Source organism: Phocoena phocoena, chromosome 10 (genome assembly GCF_963924675.1).
Source record: "Phocoena phocoena chromosome 10, mPhoPho1.1, whole genome shotgun sequence".
In the NCBI taxonomy this organism is placed as follows: domain Eukaryota; kingdom Metazoa; phylum Chordata; class Mammalia; order Artiodactyla; family Phocoenidae; genus Phocoena; species Phocoena phocoena.
The window spans coordinates 82,219,094-82,238,429 of NC_089228.1; the positions used below are offsets into that span (position 1 = coordinate 82,219,094).

At 48.9% G+C, this 19,336-nt stretch overlaps 1 pseudogene; it reads left to right on the top strand.

The window, feature by feature from the left end:
• The first annotated feature begins 3,225 nt into the window (after positions 1-3,225).
• The window catches only part of LOC136129657 (MHC class I polypeptide-related sequence B-like), a 120,081-nt pseudogene continuing 103,970 nt past the window's right edge, over positions 3,226-19,336 (top strand).

The following is a 19,336-nucleotide window of genomic DNA, read 5'->3' on the forward strand; positions in this document are numbered from 1 at the left end:
TTATTCTCTTTGGAATCTGTACTTCGGTTAGGTAAACAAAACAAACAAAACACCTTGTTCTTGTTGCTAAGAGCTACACCCGGCACATCTGGAGGTAAGGAGTCCTAAGGTTTGCAACTTGCTCTCAGGCAGTCCAGCAATAACGATGATAGCCATCTTTTATGTATTCAGAGGGAGATCAAACAGTTATGGTAAAATTTTAATAAATGACAGAACTAAATATAAGTTAGAAATAATAAAAATATATTTTAAAATTTATTTCCCCTGTAGATTTTCCCACCCTTTTTCATCTTCTCTCTTCCTTTCTTCAACCCTTTCTCCCTTCCCGCCTTCCTTTTCCTGGTCTCTTCTTTACATCTTGTCCCCTGCACATTCGAGCCCCACAGTGAACACAGGTGACTCTGTCCTCCTCAGGCCAGATGCGGGCGGACAGGGGAGTGGGTGCTCGCCCGAGCAGTTGTAAGCTGTGCCTGGACCCGCTGTTACTGTGTCCTTTAGTGAAGTCACTCCAGTCTTTGAAGGAAGTCACACCAGCTCTAAATTATGTTCCCCACAGAAGAAGGAGCATTCTCGGCGGGTATTTCCTAGATCCTTAGCGGGCCCTCTGCTTCCTGGGGGGGAAGCAAGGCTGGAGGATGAGTTTTTGGTTCTCAGAATCTAACAGCGGGGCCCGGGGCGGGGCGGAGCTGGAAGAAACATTTCCCTATTCACACGCCTCAGAATCAACCAAGACCTTGTTTGAAATAAGTCGGATTCTAGATCCCCCTCCGGATCTACCAACTCGGAATTTCCAAGGACCACATAGGTCTTCATTTTCTCAAGCGGCAGTTTGAGAACCAGAAACCTAAATGCAGCTCTCTCCCCTCCCAGCCTGCACATAAGTTCCTTTATTCTGCTTTTAAATCCGTGGACGACTTTTATTTCCTTCAGCCCAGGGTTTGGGGGACGGGTGATTTCCAGTCATCACTGTAAACTCTGGCCCAGCAGAGAAAACTTCAGGGCCTTCCTGCGAGCCCCGCCTTGGGTTCTGCGAGCATCCGCGCTGGGTGGTTTAGGTTCCTTTTCCGGACCCAGCAGTGGCACCAGAGGTCTGCAGAGAGAAAGATGCCGCTGTGCGGGTGAGTCCAGGGGTACAAAGGTGAGAGTGGAGGGAGAAAATGTCTTTCATGGGGCAGAGCAGAGGGGGCTGGAAGCAGGGTGGGGTGGAGGGAACATACTTTCTACAAAAGACAACCTGGGAAGCTTGGGCGGGGGGCCGGTGTGTGTTGGGGGGTGAGGCAGCCAAATCTAGATCCAGGGAGCAACCCTGGCCCTGAGCCCTATACCATCAGGGCCTCTTCCACCCCCAGAATGAGTAGGATTGGCTTTATCTCTAGTTACAATCGTCTCAAAATGCTGTGCAACAAACCTAGCATATTAGCGTTAAAGTATTGAAAGTCTTTTTTGGGAGGGTGGGGGTGAGCTGAATGAGACGGTTTGCTGGATTTGCACACCTAAGATGTCCTCTAAGGAGTGTTGACATCATGGAGGAAAGGGCTTGGGCCCAGCTGTCGGGAGAGCTGGGTTCCATCTGCCTCTCTACATCTCACTATTCTTGCTATCTTTAGAAGTGAAAAGATTCTCTCTGAGAATGAGCAGGACCCAATCCCTGAATGGCTAAATAAATTATGATGCTCAAAGGAATTAATCAAAATGGATGTGAGATCTAAGAAATGGTTAAAACTTTGTGATGCATGAGATTTCCATCCACAGAAAAAGTGTAGGGTAGGGGTCTTAGTGGAATGGCTAGTAGTGACAGGCAGAGTTCAATGTGAGAAAGCATTTGCAGGGGAGACAAAGATGAAATGAACACAGTTCCTGCTACTGGAGTGGCTCATTGTCTAATGGGAGGAGTATAAGATGGTAAGATAGGGTTCAAGGGAGAGCACACCTGGTACCATCAAGGAGGTTCAAACCATGGCCTAGACCAGTGGTTCTAAAATTTGCCAATACATTGGAATCACCAAGGGAGCTCTAAAAGATATGAAGGTCTAAGTCCAACCCAAGGGATACTAATTCAATTGGTTTTGGCCACTGCCTGAACATACAGACAGTGAAAACTCTCCAGCTGGTTTTAATAAGCAGCTGAGTTTGAGGACCATGGTGTAGGTATTCCAGAGACTAAGAGATGAGTGCTGGGGTTAAGTCACAGCTTTCAGTAGAAGGAGGCCTTCAGGACAGCATTATTGTTATTACAGTATTATTGAAGTATAATTCATATATCACATAATTCACCCTTTTAAAGTACAGTTAAGTGGTGTTTAGTATAATCCAGAGGTTGTGCCACCAATCCCACTATGTAAAAGAGATCTTTTAGGATGTGTAGTTCTGATGGGCTGGAAGGCAGAGGAGAACAATCCATGAGAGGGGAATGTGCAAGCAGTGGCATCCTGATGGGACAGGGTAAGGAAATGGGGCGAGCCCACTTTTACTGCAACCCAGGGGAGATGTCACCAGAGAAGTGGAAGATGATGCCAGACAGCTGGTTGTGGCAACTGCAGGCTTTGATGGTGGAGTAGAGACCTTATGTGTTAATTCTGCAGATGGGGCAGCTGTGGATGGCTGGGGCCTTATGGTTATAACTGGTGACAGGCAGGTGTTTAGGAAGGCTTTGCAGTTCTCTAGGCTGAGGTAGATGAAAGCCTGGACTAAGGTAGCTGCAGTGGGACTGAAAAGGGGTTGGAGGAGCTGACTGTGAGCCCATGAGAGGCAGGGGAAAGGGGATCAGAAGGGACCAAGCTGGTGATGCTTAAAGAGAACTTGGGGAGGGAGAGAGGCTGGTGTGCAGGGAGAGGGGTAGAGTTTGCCTGTACATCTGTTGGGTTTGAGGGGCAGATGGGCCCAGAGGCGCAGTTGTCCTGAGGCAGGTTGGAAAGGGAGTTGGGAGAGGTTGGTGTTGGGGTAGATCATGGGGAGCCACCTCATTGGGCCTGAATCAAGAGGCTGCTTTGGGAGAGTGTGGATACCTATAGGCAGAGGCCACAGGAAAAGACACATGGCTCCGTCTTGGAGTCAGTGGGAGGAGAAGATTATAATGGTGGAAACATCTAGAAGAGTTTGAACTCTGGGGAAGAGTCCTTCATCTGGGCAAGTGGCTTCTGAGAGGCAGAGCTGCTGAAATCTGCAAATCTGGTCTCAGCGGACTGTTGCCAGTACCTCTGCTGTGCAAGGTGGAGGGAGGGGGTTATGGTAGAGAAGTTGTGCCTGAAGGAAGAAGCCCCGAAAGGCCGGAAACGTGGGGTGTCTCTGAAGCAGCCTTGTGAGACCTTCCCTGCTGCGGGCGGGGAGTCTTCTTTGCAGAGGAGGGAGGCGGTGATCTGGGCGCTTCTGGTGGGGGCCGCCCTAACTTTCTGCTGCTCAGAGCCTGTCCCTTCGGCATTTGTCTGCACTCACCCTCCGTCTCACCTTCCTGGGGATCCTAAGGCTTTTCTAGCCTCCAGGCTTTTCTAGGCAGCGGAAGCGGCCGGATGGCGGTCCCCGCTCGGGGGAGGGAGGACAGGGACAGGGACGGGGACGGGGCGGGGGCGGGGCGGGGCCAAGTTTTTAAAGCTCCGTGCGGGCCGTCTCCACTGCCAGTGCGCCGCCGCTGCCCAGCTCAGTGCCGCCCGCTCGGCTGCTGTCCCGGGGTATCTGGGAGGTTGACAAGGTCTGGGCCATGGCGCTACTCCTTGTCCTGCCGTTTCTAGCCGGCGCTGCCCTTTCTGTGCTCCCGGCTACCGCCGCTGGTGAGTGGCGTTCACAGAGGTCCTCAGCCGGGAGCCTGGGGCGGTTTCAGGGTCCGGGCGGGATTCGGTGAGCGTCGCGGGGACCGTCTCACTTGCGGTGCAGCGGGGTAGGGAGTGGGGGCGGGGGAGTGGGGGGAGTAGGGGGCGGGATGAGGTCGGGGAGGGGCCGGGAGCGGCTCGCGGCCTGTGGCCACCACAGCACGTTCCCGCTTTTCAGTCTCTTTCCAACTCCCACCCTCTGCTCCCCCTGCTGCACCCGCCCTCCCTGCTTTCCTCTTCCTCACACATCCGCGTCCTCTGACTGCCCTGGGTGGGAAGGCTGCCCCCAAGCCCGGGTTGCTCCCGTCAGAGGCGATCAAGGGCTCTTGGAGGTCCGACGCTCAGGCGGCCACTTCCCACCGGTGTGTGGGGTGCCCTCTTAGGCCCCTGAGCGCTATCCTCTCCTCCTGTTCTCAGCTCTGCCCTTTTCCCGTTTCTGGCCTCGGGAATCAGGGGGCTTCCAGACAGACAGCGCTCAAGGGCCTCAGGCCTTGGAGTTGAGGGTCTCTTTCTAGTGACTGGAGCTCTAGGAAGGGCCCAAGGGCCCTGAACCACACTTCCTACCGCTGTGGGCACCGTGGCCGATCCTGGCTTTCACTGAGGGAAGTGACAAAAAATGTTTTCCCATATTCAGATACAGGGAAGTCATTCTGACTTATACATGAACTAAGTTGAATTTTGCACTAAGTAACTAGCCTCTTTGTGGCCTGTCAGACATACATTGTACATCTGCTTTAATTATTAAAGGAAAGGGCACATTGACCAGAAGTAAAGAATGTCCATGTTAAAAATAAAAACTAAATGCCCCTCTTCCTGGGACTCCAACGCTGGTTCACCTTTGATGATAAGACTCCCTTCCCAGGTGCCAAGGCCGTACTGTATGTGCTGCATGTGTACGTGCTGTAGCCCTGACTTGTTTAATGTTCTTTGTTCTGACAAGATATAAAAGCCTGTGCTGTGCTGAAAACCCTGCTGGGTTCAGGGCTAGTCCTTAGTTTGGCTCAAATAAAACTCTTTTCTATTCTTATTATAGATTGTTTATTGATTAATTTCATTGACAGAGTGAATCTGATGGCTTTGGGGCCTAGATTCTTCCTGTGGTTTCTATGGTCTCTACTCCCTCCCTCCTCCCTTACTTCCCCCCTCCCCCACTCATGTTCACTCTTATTTTCTGCTGTGCCCGTGTACCCACCCCTGGTTCTCTCCTTGCCTCCTCCCCTGCCATCTCTTGCGCCCCCTCAGGATTTGTCCTGCCCCTTCCTGCTGTCCCCTCCTCTCTACAGTTCTCTGATCCCTTCCTAGGGCGTCCTCACCCTCATCCCCTTTCCCACCACAGGTCCCTCTCTTCCCCTCATGGGTCTTGACCTGCAAGGACCAGACACCCACATGGCTCCTACCACCCCCCAGCTATCACAAACCTTACATTTCTGGGGATGACTTTTGCCCAGGGGGACTTCCCTCCCTCATCACTACCCTATTTTCATCACCAGGGGGAGCTCTGCTGCTAATGATAACTGGGCCTTGAGCACAGTGCACAGCCCCTGTGGGAGGACCTGTCCCCTGGTCTTGGCACCCATCCTCCTACCTCTGCCCCAGTGCAGGCACCTGCTCTTGGCCCTCGTTCAGTGTGGGCCTTTCCCCCAGCACTGCCCCTTCCTCACTCCTGCATCCTAAACCTCACCCTCTTGAGACCTCCACTCTCCAGGCCTCAGGTGCTGGACTCCACTTGCCCTGGTCCCTCTGCACCTACCCCCATGGCACGTTGCCCAGCTTCCACTCCTTGCCTGAGTGCCTGGGGCCATCACCACGTTCTCATCAATCACAAGCTTCCTCCCAGGAATCACCACGCCATCCTCACCCTCCCTCAACCAGAGCACCCCTCCTCTCCTGTCTTCACCCTAACCCAAGAGCCCCCAGAGTCACCCCTGAGGCATGCTCATCCCCTGCCCCCCAATCCACCCTCACCACTGTCTCCTCTGCAGCCCCTTGCCCTTCCTCCCTCCCCAATAGGAATACTACCCTTGGTCCAACTGCCCACCTCCTTGGCCTTCATCACCCTCTCTTGGGTTCACTGACCCCAGTGGGCTCTCACTACCTCAACCATGTATCCAAAATCCTTGTTGATGCCACTTGGTCAGTTGGCCTTTCCCTACAGGGGGTCTTCCCCTAGCCCCGCCCTCCTGTGCTGCCTGCCTGACCCACACCCTCTGTGGAGGTGTGACCTGCCCCCAACCACTCCCACCATGCAGGTCCCTCCCAATGTGCACCTTGGCTTTTCAGTTCTATTTTCTCTTGCCAACCCTCCTTCTAATTCTCCATGACCCTTGGGCACAAGGCACTGACTCAGGCCCCCAACACCCACCCCTCCCAGGGGACACTGGCAGGTCCATCCACCTCCCCACCTGGGGCCTCACCATGCCTCTTGCACTCTGGGCCCAGACCCACTGCTTCACCTCCACCAGGGGTACTGGCCCACCTTCCACTCTCTTAGGGCCACAGCCCAGCCCCTCAGGCCCCTCTGCCTCGTGCCTCACCCTCCCTTGAGCCCACCTTGTCCATGATGAGCCTGCCCCACGGGCAGCAACCCTCGCTCTCCATCTCACCTGACCCGCCTCTGACCAGGGATGCCTCTGATCCTGGGCCTGACACTGCCCCTCCCTCCCCTCTGACTCCACCTCCCCTCACCCTGGTCTTCCTGCCTCTCCCTTGCCCCCTGCAGGCCAGCTTCTCCCCTTGGCCTCCTGCCTGGACCCTTAGGGAGCCGGTGCCTCCCTGTCCTGGCACTTGTCCTGCGTGTTTGCCCATCTCCACCCCTCCCTCCACTCCTCAATTCCCCTCTCCTTCCCTTCTCTTTTTCTTCTTTCCCGTGTTGGAAAAATTCTCATTGTGGTCCCTTGTACATGTGCGTGTTCTGCATCCTCAGTCCTGGAGCAGGTCAGGACAGCAGAACTTGTCTGCTAAACATTTGATGTGCACTTGTTTCCGGAAAGCTCTTTCATCTGCGGTTCCCCCTTCCCCAGGATCACACAGTCTTCTACAACCTCACGGCGCTGACCCGGGATGGATCTGTGCAGTCCAGCTTTTTCGCTGGGGGACACTTGGATGGCCAGGCCCTCCTGCGCTATGACCGTGAGACAGGCAGGGTAGAACCCCGGGGGCTGTGGGCAGAAGAGCTGGGAGCTGAGACGTGGGACACAGAGTCCAAGGACTTGACAGAGACGTGGAAGGACCTCAGAGAGCTTCTAGCAGAAATCCTGGCCCTGCAGGAGGAGAAAGGAGGTGAGAGTGGGGAGAGTCCGAGAGTGCTGTGAGGCCTTTCACTGGATTTGGGGGCAGGGGCCAGAGGATAGGGGTCTGTGAGTTCAGCAGGGGGGTGGCCATGACTCAGCAGCCCTGGGAAGACATGGAGGGGAGCAGGGAGGGTGCCCTCTGGCTGGAGTTTCTCACTTGGGTGTGAGGACAGAGGGACAGCAGGGACTGGAGGAGTCACTGCTGGTGGGGTGGGTTGCAGGTGTGAATTCCCTCCAGGAGATCTGGGCTGTGAAATCCGAGAAGACAACCACGCCTGGAGCTTCAGGTTTCGCTACTATGATGGGGAGCTCCTCCTCTGTCACCCAGAGACCCACTACAGCGCCCCAGTCCTTGGCTCAGAACCTGGCCGTGGAAATGGAGAAGTCCTGGGACACAGATGGCTTTCAAAGCAAGTATTACCAGGCCCACGTGCAGGGAGAGCTTTGTGGAAGACTGCGGGGCTATCTGGAATCCTGGACAGGCTTCAGGGAGAGAACAGGTACTGCTCCTGGGCCAGGGCCCTTCCTCTCCCCCAGACCCCTAGAGCCTCCCCGCCGTGACTCTGCACGTGGAGACCCTCCCTGTCCTCTGGGTACATATATGCTCTGCTGGCGTGGTGTCCTGAAATTTAATGCCATCCTGAAAGCCTCCTTCTACTGAAAGCTGTGCCTTATCCCCAACCCACATCTCTTGGTCTTTGGAATACCTACACCATGGTCCTTAAACCTGATTGCTTATAGAACCACCTGGGGAGCTTTTACTATCCATATGTCTAGGCCATGGCCAAAACCAACTGAATCAGTATCCCTTGGGTTGAACCTAGGGCTTCATATCTTTTAAAGCCCCCTCAGCGATTCCAAATATGTAGGCAAGTTTTAGAATCATTGGTCTAGCCCTGGTTGAAACTTCCCTGATGGAACCAAGTGTGCCCTGCCTTGAACCCCATCTGACCATTTTATACTCCCCACATTAGAAAATGAGCCACTTTAGGATCAGGAACTGTGTTCATCTTTGTCTCCCTGCAAATGCTTTTTTTAAAGTTGTACTCTGCCTCACATTAGTAACCATTCCACTAAGATCCTTTTCCAATACTTTTCCTGTGGATGGAAATGTCATGCCTCAGGAAGTTTTAACAATTTCTTAGATTTCACATCATTTTTATTAATTAATTACTTTGATCATCATAATTTATTTAGCAGGTCAGGGACTGGGTCCTGTCCCATCTCAGAGAGCTTCTTTTCATTGTGAAAGGTCACAAGGGTAGTGAAAGTATAGAGGCAGATGGAACCCAGCTCTCCTGGACAAGCCCTTTCCTCCAAGACCATCGTCTTTCGAAGACTTGCTAGGTGTGGCAGCTCCAGCAAACTCTCATTTGAGTCGCAACCCCTCTCCCCCCAAAAAGACTTTTAATACTAATACTAATATGTTAGGTTTGTCTCACAGCATTTAGAGATGACTGCAATGAGAGATAAAGCCAACTACTCTTCGTGAGAGGTACGACTCCAGATTTGGGGTGCTCTCCCGGATTTGGGCGTGGCTGCCCCTCCCCCATCAAGCGTCGCAGCTAGTCTCTTGTACAAAGTATTTTCCCTCCACGCCACGCTGCCTCCAGCCTCCCCTGCTCTGCTCTATAAACTACCTGTTCTCCCTCCACTCTCCCTTTTGTACCCCTGGGCTCACCGGCACACTGGCATCTTTCTCTGCGCAGACCTCTCGCACTGCTGCTGGGTCCCGACAGGAAACCGAAAGCAGCCAGCGCGGATGCTTCCATAACCCAAGGCGCGGCCCCGCTGCACCCTCAGAAGATCAACCAACCCCTAACTCTGGTTTAAAGGAAATAGAAGTTGTTCATGTATATAAAAGCAGAATAAAGGCTCTTATGGGCAGGTTGGGACAGGAGTGAGCTGCATTCAGGCTTCTGGTCCTCACACTGCTCGGCAATTACATCTAAAGGCTGTGAAAATGCAGACCTGCCTGGGTCCGCGGAAATTCCGAGTCGGTAGGTCTGACGAGAGATCTGGAATTCGACTTATTTTAAACCGCCCCTGGATTGATCCTGAGTTCGGAGCTGCTTCTTCCAGCCCACCCCACTGCGGGGCCCACCCTTAGATTCTAGGATCTAAGTACACTTCCTACAGCCTCGCATCGCCCCCGGGAAGGAAAGCGCCCGCTGCAGAACTGGCCTTTGAATCCGGTCCTTCCTGCCCGAATGAAAAGCAGAGATCCAGAAAACAAAAACAAAAAACCACCGAGGTTCTGCCACGTTCAGGGAGGAAACTACTTTAGACCCAGTGTGACTTCCTTCAAAGACTGGGGTGACTGCCTGAAATGATACGATAACAGTGGAGCTGGGCAACGCTTCATCGTTTACAAAACGCCCGGGTGAGCATCGACTTGGGCGTCGGTACCAGACCGGTCCGAGGTGAGTCACGTGTGTTCGTGTGTTTGAATATGCAGGGGATAAGCCCTAAAGGAGAGAGTGGAAAAAGCGGGGAGGAAGGGAAGGGGGAAAGGGTTGAAGAAAGGAAAAGAGAAGAAAAAGGGAGAAAAAAGCTACGGGGAAATAAACTTTTAGCGATGTAATTTTATGATTTCTAACGTTTATTTTTATTCTTTATTTAGTTCTGTCATTTATTCAAGGTTTGCTATAGCTGTTTGATCTCTCTCTGAATGCATAAATAGACGGCTATTACCGTTACTGCCGAACTGCTGGAGAGTAAGTTGCACGCAGCAGGACTCTTCACCTCCAATTGTGCAGGGTGTAGCTCTTAGCAACAAGAACAAGGTGTTTTGTTTATTTTGCTTACCTAACCAAAGTACAAATTCCAAAAAGGATAATATTTTAAAAATCAACTTTGAAGGGACACACTTTATATACAATTTAATGCATCTATTTGAAATGCACAGCTGGCTTGAGTTTTGGCAATTTACGCACCCATGTCACCATTACCACAGTAAAGATGTAGAACATTTCCACTGTCCCCAAAGAAAAGCCTTGTGACATAGTTCCATGCAGCCAATATAAGGAGTAAGATAGATTTTAATGTATTGCTATGACAAGATGTACCCAACACACTTTTAAGCTTCTGTAAAAGCTAGAGAACGTACTGAATTATAATGCCACTAACACCACTTACAAAATATATATCTTATTTATTTTAAAATTTATTTTTATTTACTTGGTTGCACCAGGTCTTAGTTGCAGCATGCGAACTCTTAGTTGTGACATGTTGAATCTGGTTCCCTGACCAGGGTTGGAACTCGGGCCTCCTGCATTGGGAGTTCGGAGTCTTACCCACTGGACCACCAGGGAAGTCCCCAAAATATATATTTTAAATAGATGAAACCCTGGAAGATTGCTCACCGAAGTTCTGACTGTGGTATCTCCAAGGAGTGAGATAATTCGTGGCTTAAAATTTATCTGAAATGTTGGAATCTTCTTTTAGTGTAAATTTGGATTTATATTGTGTAGGGGGTCAGGGAGTGAATATTTCCACTTAAAAATATCATGACACTAAGCCCCAAAGTCAATAAGTTGCAGATTTTTAAACACCAAAGTGTTAACTAAAATCCAACACTAGAAACTGTATTTTGGGATAATCCTTCACATTTTCGTAGCCCTGAATCTTTCAAAGTGCTTTGCAAAGGGATGTTTTTAGTGGAGTACACGGAATATAAACAAACATTTATGAGAGGCTCGGACTCTAATAAAAAGAAGCGCAAATCAGTGGGGACACAAGGGATCCCGTCACATTTATCCTCAACCCACGTTCCAAACCCGCGGTGCCATAGCGTCCTCCAGCAGAGAAAAGGTCGGGGCAAACCTTATTCCTTGAGCCTCGATTTGTCATTGAGAAAAGATAAAGGCTTTCAGAGCGAGTCTGAGGAACAAGACACTGACTTTCTTTTTTTTTTTGACACTGACTTTCTGATGTAAAGTTTCAAGAATGCTGGTCAATGGCAGTGTCTCAGTCAGAGCATCCAGCCCATGTGGGCGATGCTCGCTCTGGCTCGCGGGTTTGCAGTGGCTCAAGGAGAGGACACACAGAAACTGAGAATTCCCTGGCGGTCCAGTGGTTAGGACTACAACCTCTCACTGCCGAGGGCCTGGGTTCAATCCCGGTGGGGGAAGTAAGATCCTGCAAGAAGCGCGGTGCGGCCAAAAATGGGAGGAAGGGAGGAAGGAAGGAAGGAAGGAAGGAAGGAAGGAAGGAAGGAAGGGAGGAGGGAGGGAGGGTTGGGACGGTGGTGGGGAGGCAAGGAAACTCAGACAATAACTGGAGAGGAAGAAAGCGTGGTAGGGAGGACCCAAAGCCTCCACACCCGTCCCTTCCTGTTGGTGTTGGAGGGGACAACGCAGTCCTGGGAGGCACAGCTGGTGCAGAAACTTGGGTTGCTCCTGGCAATTTCTGATGAGCTTAAACTGGGAGGAGACTGTAACTTTTTTCCTTTGAAAAGCAGGCTCCTAAAATGGTACTGACAAAGTGGTTTGCAGGGCAGAAATAGAGACACAGATGTAGAGAACAAACATATGGACACCAAGGGGAGAAAGTGGGGTGGGTGGTGGTGGGATGAACTGGGAGATTGGGATTGACATATATACACTAATATGTATAAAATAGATAACTAATAAGAACCTGCAGTATAAAAAATAAATGAAAAAAAATTCAAAATTTCAATAAAAGAAAAGTAGGCTCCTAATCTCCCACTCTGGTGGGCTTACCAGTTCATCCTGATGAAACACAAGAACAACACAAAGTCAAATTCTGATTTTTCTGGCCAGTAGAAGGTCTGCACTCTCCCCATTCCTCACTTGCTTCAGGACTCCACACAGTGAACTGCTGGGCTCCAGACCTGCTGCCCTCAGGCCAGCCCCCTCTCCTGCCAGGCTCCGCCTCTCGTCCAGCTGCACTCGGCTTTGTCTCTACTCCTCATCCTTTTCCCTCCCCAGAGCCATCCCTGAATATCTCTCACCCTTTTCAAAAGACTTCTGGAGTACAAACTCCTCTGAACCGCAGGAAAAAAGAGAGGCAAAGACCACTGAGAGAAACCCTGAAGGGCACCTGTAGCTCCGCCTCTAGACATCCCATACCACCCCCTCCAGCTCTCTCTCTGTGTAAATCTCGGGTACCCAAGTTGGGAACCACTGGTGTAAATGGAGAGTCAAAATTTAGGAAACCTTCCCACCTTGGCACTACATTCAAGACTTTGGTGTTACGGTCACATGTGCCTTTGTTTCTGGATATGGGACAATGGCACTCATCAGATCAGCAGACTGCAACCCCCCCCCCCAAAAAAAAGGCTTAAAGCACTCTGCATTCGGGAGGAGGGTGAGATGGGGTGACCCTGTGACTCCAAGTCTACAGGTCACTCCTACACAAAGGGATACTGAAAAGCGGTGCAGGACAGTCCATTCCCTCCAGGGACTGGTCAGGGAAGTCAGAGCCACTGAGGGTGGATGTCAAATTCCCTCAAAGAAATATCATTGCAAGGAAACCTTTGTCACACTTTTAAGCCCACACAAATGCTCAAATAGAACCAACATCAGAAAACCAAAATCCTAGTTCAGATGACACCACTGAAGTTGGCTGTAAGGCTTTGTGGGACCCGTTAGGTAGAAAGAACAACTCTATTTAGGGCTATAGCTCAATAGCCCCTACATCTTGGGGCCCCCAGAAAGGACACGATCTCTTCAGCAGCACACAGTGAGGTCATTTCTGAGAAAAGCTGTAAAATCTCCTTGAATTCCTGAGGTTCTTACATTTACTCAATGACTTTGTAGATGTTGATTTAATCTTTGAACATCTTGGAATTAATCTGCTTTACTCTAAGTACAGAACCAGAAGCAGGAAACAAGGGACTGACCCTGAGCTATGGCCCCACCCTGTGGCTCTTTTAGGCAATAATCATAAGAGATTTTGAGCCAGTGAAATCCATGGCTAGGTAAACAGCAAACTCTCCATTTCAACAAATGTTTCAGATATTCCAGCTTGCCTAGTAATGTTCTAACTTGAACCCAGTCTCAACAATTAAAATTTATATTTTTATATTGCTTTTTAAATAATTCGTGTATATTACACTGAGTTTGTTGCAGTAAGCCACGTGGAATCAAGTGTGGAATTAAGATAAGTAAATAAATGTGTGGTTCTTCATTGACTTACTGCTCACGCCATCTTTAAAATGTATCAACATTAAATCCAGTCACTTCTCACAGCTCTACTGCTTCCATCCTAGAACTGTCCTCCCCACAATAGTAAACAGGCTAGCCTTCCAGGTGGGCTCCCTGCTGGCTCTCATGCCCTGCTGTCTGTTACCCACGTAACAGATGATATGAATATTTAAACTGTGAGTTAGACCACATCCTCACCACCACATCCCACAGAACACTGCAGTGTCTTCCTTTCGTAGGCAGAATGAAATCCCAGTCCCTCACCACTGACTACAAGCCCCTCATGACAGGGACCCTCTGGCCACCCTGGCCTCAGCCCACCACTGGCAGCCCGGCTCACTCATCTACTCACATGGGCCTCTGACACTGCCCAGTCCTGTCCCAGGGCTCCTGTCCCTGCTGTGACTCCCCAAGTGTACCTCCTCCCCAGAGACTCACATGGGTGCTCCCTCCTCCATTCAGGTCCAGTGTCCCAAGGTCAAGTCCTCAGAAACATCATGTCCAACAAACTCTCTGAGATATTTGCCCTGCCATTGCCACCACCAATCTTCTAGCCCAGCCATATTTTTCTCCAGAGCAATTATCACTGATAGCAGAATAATTGCTTTTGTCATCTGTATCACTGAAATATATGTTCTTTAAAGCAGGAACCTTGTCTACTTGTCACCACTTGTATCTCTAGCATGTAGAACAGTCCCAGTACATAGTAGGGGCTCAGTAAATATGGGTTGAATATAAGCTGGCATAGTGGTTTTGAAAAGCAATTTGAAAACATGTATGACAAGCCTTAAAAATGTTCATACTGGGCTTCCCTGGTGGTGCAGTGGTTGAGAGTCCGCCTGCCGATGCAGGGGACATAGGTTCATGCCCCGGTCCGGGAAGATTCCACATCCCGCGGAGCGGCTGGGCCCGTGGGCCATGGCCGCTGAGCCTGTGGGTCCGGAGCCTGTGCTCCGCAGCGGGAGGCCACAATAGTGAGAGGCCCGCGTACCGCAAAAAAAAAAAAAATCTTCATACCATTTGACCCAGTAATTTCTATTCAACAAACCTATGATTTTAAAATAAAATATAGAAGGATATTTAGGTGTAAGAATTTTATTTTATTTTTTTTTTTTTTTTTTTTTTTTTTTTAATCTGTAAATAAGCACACGTTCTTTTTTTTTTTTTTTTTTTTTTTTTTTTTTTTTATTTAAATTTATTTATTTATTTTTGCTGTGTTGGGTCTTCTTTTATGTGCGTGGGCTTTCTCCTAATTGCGGCAAGTGGGGGCCACTCCTCATCGCGGTGCGCGGGCCTCTCACTATCGCGGCCTCTCTTGTTGCGGAGCACGGGCTCCAGATGCACAGGCTCAGTAATTGTGGCTCACGGGGCTAGTTGCTCCGCAGCATGTGGGATCTTCCCAGACCAGGGCTCGAACCCGTGTCCCCTGCATTGGCAGGCAGGTTCTCAACCACTGCGCCACCAGAGAAGCCCAAGAATTTTATTTTTTAAAATTTTTGGCCATGCCAGGTGGCTTGCAGGATCACGGTTCCCTGACCAGGGATTGAACCTGGGCCTCTGCAGTGAGAGCTCCAAATCCTAACCACCAGACCACTAGGGAACTCCCTAAGCATAAGAATATGAATCAGGGACTTCTTTGGTGGCGCAGTGGTTAAGAATCTGCCTGCCAGTGCAGGGGACATGGGTTCTATCCCTGGTCCAGGAAGATCCCACATGCCATGGAGCAGCTAAGCCTGTGCACCACAACTACTGAGCCTGAGCTCTAGAGCCCACGTGCCACAACTACTGAAGCCCTTGCGCCAGAGCCCGTGCTCCGCAACAAGAGAAGCCACCACAACAAGAAGCCTGTGCACTGCAACAAAGAGTAGCCCCTGCTTGCCACAACTAGAGAAAGCCCACGCTCAGCAACAAAAACCCAACGCAGCCATAAATAAATAAATAAAGACTAGATGCTTTCACTGCTGTGGCCTGAGTACGATCCCTAGTCAGGGAACTAAGACCTTACAAGCCTCACAGCGTGGCCTAAAATAAAAAGAATATTAATCAGATTTTATTTATAATGGTAAAAAATGATACAGAAGAGCAGGTATATCCTTTTTTTTTTTTTTGGAGATAGTATACAGTTGGTAAAAGCAGTGTTTAAGGAGAGTTTGTAATATCATATATAATGTTGCTTACTGATAATAATAATGTTTTCAAAAACAAGATTCAAAATAATTCATAATGTATGACTGCAGCTAACTACAGCTATGCAATCCTGTATGGACAGACACATGAATACATGGGAAACAGCTGGTGGGAACTAAGGGCCTGTCAAAGGGCTCACCATGATTCTCCTAGTGGAGACACCAGATGGTTTCCCATCTTTCTGCTTCTATATATATATATATTTTTTTTTTTTTTTTTTTTTTTTTTTTTTTTTGCGGTACGCAGACCTCTCATCACTGCAGCCTCTCCTGTTGCGGAGCACAGGCTCCGGACGCGCAGGCTCAGCGACCATGGCTCACGGGCCCAGCCGCTCCGTGGCATGTGGGATCTTCCCGGACTGGGGTATGAACCCGCGTCCCCTGCATCGGCAGGCAGACCCTCAACCACTGCGCCACCAGGGAAGCCCTATACTTTTTTTTTTTTTTCTATACATTTTTATATGTTGTCTGTGACTGAGCAAACTTTACTTTCTTAATAGGATAAAGTACTTATTATGAAGTATTAAAACGTGCAAAATGAAATTTTAATGAAAAAGTCCAAGTCTCCTTTCCCAACTCAGCTTGAAGCAACATCTCTCCTTTGGACTCCACAGGGCAGAAATCCCTACTGATGGTCCTCCAGAGGGAAGAAATGAACTCTTCCTCCACAATCCTTGATCCATTCTTGGGTTTGGGAGTTGGCTGAGCAATAAAGGCAACACTAAGAATACCATCAATTATAGATTACTGATTGTTACGTAATTTTAATCTCACCACACCTGAGAAAGTAGCATGGATTCTTTCATTTTCACAGCTTGAGACTCTGAGTCCCTGATGTACTGATGTGTGGCCTGGATTCTCCAAAAAATGTTGGCCTTGAAACTTAAATGACACTGGACCTCCTGGGAAGCCCACCTGGGCACCACCTGGGTGACAGATGAGTGGGTCACTCTGTCACTGAGTGTGGGTCCTAGCATTTCTGGAGCTGTCTGTAGTTTTTTTCCTGAAGACTCCTACACATACTAAAATGATATTTTCCCTCCCCTCTTCCCACATCAAGCAGGCTTCTATTTACAGATGTATAGATAACTTCCCTAATGTTAAGACCAACAAGTGCTCCCCCCACACACACCCCCAAGTGACTGATCCCAACTGGATAATCTAAATTTCACTGAACTTACCCTCAGGGTTGCCGCTGAGCGTGTGGATCCAAGACACAGGTTATCTGGAGATTTGGGCTTGGCTGATCTGGAAAGCAGTCCTGAAAGGTAATGTTCTACTAGATGGTCTTTGGAGAGGGGAAGGAAATGCCTGGTGAGAGGAGAAGAAGACAGATGAGAAGATTCCAAAAGCAAACCTCAGTGAGCTCTGTGTTCCAACTAAAGGATTTGGAAAATCTCCCAGCCATTCTTGGCTTGTAGTTTCCTGTTTCAATTCCCTATGTCTATGAGAGACCATATCGGATAAACCAGACCTCACCTGACTCACCCTGGAACCCCACTCCCACTGCGGTGATCCAGTGTTTGATTGCCTTGGGGTCACAGGAATGGCAGACAGACAGGTAGGGACCAGACGTGGAGGTCAGAGAGGGTGATCCAGAGTCAGTGCTCTATGCTCAGCACCTGGGGCTGCTGCAGCCCCCCAGACTGGCTCCTACACCCTCAGGGCCTTCCTCACCCCTCAGCACGTTGACCTCCAGGCCTTCCTCTACCATACCTTGGCTGTTTGGGCCTATGATGTGACAGAGGGGCTCTGATCACACTTTCTGATCCAAAGATAGGATGATATAGTCTGACAGGCATGGGCAAACTTGAAGGATAACAGAATGGGCCAATAATGAGAGCCCTGAAGTGTTGGTAAATGGCTTCAATCAGATGTCCTAGGTGAAACTCCAAAGTGATTTTCTTCTAATTATTGAGACATTGAGCCCACATGGACACTAGAGGGCGTCCTGAGATTGCGGAAACTGCAAGTGTTGTGTCCAACCACCAAAAAAAATGCCCTGTAGATTGGGCTTCCCTGCTTAAATCAAGATTTGGTCAGTAATAATAATAATAATAAAATAAAATTTTTAAATGGGAATTCCCTGGCGGTCCAGTGGTTAAGACTTGGCACTTTCACTGCTGTGGGCCCAGTCTCGATCCCTGGTCAGGGAACTAAGATCCTGCAAGCCATGCGATGCGGCCAAAAAAACAATAATAAAACACTCGGTTTCTTGACCAAAAAACTTGCATTTGTTAACTAATCATGCCCTTATTTTACCTTTTGATGATTGAAAGATATGTAAAGAAAGTAAATGCAGGGACTTCCCTGGTGGTGCAGTGGTTACAAATCTGCCTGCAACTGCAGGGGAGATGAGTTCGATCCCTGGTCCGGGAAGATCCCACATGCCGCGGAGCAACTAAGGCCGTGGGCCACAACTACTGAGCCTGCTTTCTAGAGGCTGCGAGCCACAACTACCGAAGCCCGCGTGCCTAGAGCCTGTGCTCCACAACAAGAGAAGCCACCGCAGCCAAGTATTAATTCATTAAAAAAAAAAAAAAAATCTTCCTACAGTGGGAGCTCAGAGTCTTAACCACTGGACCCCCAGGGAAGTCCCTTTTTTTTTTTTAAATTCTTATGGTACTTTATTGTATAGATATGCAATGCTTTTCTTTTTTTTGAATGTTTGAATTTTATTTATTTTTTTATACAGCATGTTCTTATTAGTTATTTTATACATAATAGTGTATATATGTCCCCTGCATAGCATCGAAGACCCAATGCAGCCAAATAAATAAATTAATCAAAAAAAATTAATTAAAAAATAAAAATTGGGGCTTCCCTGGTGGCGCAGTGGTTGAGAGTTTGCCTGCCGATGTAGGGGACGCGGGTTCGTGCCCCGGTCCGGGAAGATCCCACATGCCACGGAGCGGCTGGGCCTGTGAGCCATGGCCGCTGAGCCTGCGTGTCCGGAGCCTGTGCTCCGCAACGGCAGAGGCCACAATAGTGAGGCCCGCGTACAGCAAAAAAAAAAAAAAATAAAATAAAATAAAATAAAATAAAAATTTGCACAGAGATTGCCATATTGTGCTTCATAAAAACATTACCAATTTACAATCGGATCTGCAATATATTTGAGTGCCAATTTTGGCACGATTATTTTTTAAACTATGAAAATACGTAGAGATACATATTTGGGAGCCATCTGTGTATAGATGATATTTAAAATCCTGTGACTGGGTGAAACTAGAGCGATTAGGAAAGCAGTAAGAACAGAATAAGCAGTCCAGTTAAAGCTCTTAAACATGTCAAAATTTACAGCAAAAGGAGGCGGCAAAGGAGATTGAGAAGGAGCAGCCGGGGTGGTAAGAAGAAAACTAGAACTGAGTGTCGCAGGGCGCATGGGGGGTGGGTGGGCAGAGCATATATATATATTAATACAATCACTTCGGAGAACAATTTGGCATCTCGTAGTAAAGAAGTGCAATAATTCCACTCCTACAAACATATCCTAGCGGGACACACAAGGGACCAAGGAGAGATACCCAAAAATGTTCACTGCAGGCAGCCATGTCTGTGATAAAAACAAACTAAAAGTCAATGAAGAGGAAAAAGAGAGAGAAACTGTAGCATATTCGTACCATGGCTACTATCCAGCAATGAAAACAAATGAACTATTTGTATAAACGTGGATTCATCTCATATACAATGTTAAATGAAAAAGTGTGCTACAGAATGATACATTTAGCAAGAAACAATTTATACAGTCTTAAAATATACCTAACAAGAGGATTTTCAAAATCCTTAGTAAGAAAAGCACGTACCAAATTCAAGACACACACACACACACACACACACACACACACACACACACACACACACACACACCAAGCCATCCTGGCCAG